Genomic DNA, 1,189 nt, shown 5'->3' on the forward strand with positions numbered 1-1,189 from the left:
TGGATAACTATTTAAAATTAAATCAACTACTATCTCTTTTGTTTCGCCTTCAATAAGATAAGATAATGTTCTTCATATTTTAGGGTAAGGTTTGTAACATCCGATATAGGGAATGAGATTAGCGGAAGAGTAGCGTCCCTTGATTTGACATCACCTTACAGAGAGAACGTCAATATGGTTTTGCGCATGCGTCTCTCTCGTCCTCGCTTTCGGTGAAGTGTTTCATGCCGCTTTCACCGGAAGCGAGGACGAGAGACGCATGCACACAACCAACATGACGTTCTCTCTCTAATAACTTTTCCTCCGGTGACGTCCAATCAAGGGACGCTACTCTTCCGCTAATCTCATTCCCTATTGAGAGATTTTTGTTTCATCTTATGTCCCTATTAAAACACGAAATGTTGTTTCATCTGTAACTGTATTGTTATTGGTGAGAGTTCCCAAGCACTTTTCGAGCCTCGAATGTCAATGGATCCCATGCATGTGAAAACCTTTATGATTCATGGGCTGATACCATTTGCTCCCAAGACTTGATCACCGAACGAATATTATAACAATTGCTTACTTAGACAACCATTATAGGAACCTCCAATAAAGTAGCGTCCTAACCTATAGCTTGTATGGCTTATATGTAAATCCGACAATTGTTAAAAGATGTTTTCGGGTTTGTTTGTGCTTTTTTAAAAACTAATTTTTTTTTTTTTTTGAAAAACATGTTATGACTTACTAATAAGGCATACAGTTCTCGTCCTTATCGTTCATCCTTTTTAGAGGAGAGACAATGCATGAATTTATATATATTGTACCGTTAATCTACATGTTATCTCCCTTACCTGGCAAGAACCCATCCGAAAAAAGATATAGTGATAAGGCCGGTCCATACACCGCACTTGCCAGTTATTGAGTATGTTTGTTTACCTTGTAAGAGATATCATTTTAATCATCATCATCATCATCATCATCATCATCATCATCATCATCATCATCATCATCATCATCATCATCATCATCATCATCATCGTCGTCGTCGTCCATCATTACCCCCACTGTCGGCAACATAACATCCATCATCTTAACTGTCAAAATATTAACGGATATTCCGATATATTGCTCAGTCGTAATGATAAACTTTTCATAATGTCATCACACGTATCATTTCGCATCTGGTATTTTTAAAAAGACGGGTTAC

The sequence above is a fragment of the Berghia stephanieae genome, chromosome 2, assembly GCF_034508935.2.
Source record: "Berghia stephanieae isolate SIO BIC M18660-M18661 chromosome 2, UCSD_Bste_1.3, whole genome shotgun sequence".
NCBI classification, from domain to species: Eukaryota; Metazoa; Mollusca; class Gastropoda; order Nudibranchia; family Aeolidiidae; genus Berghia; species Berghia stephanieae.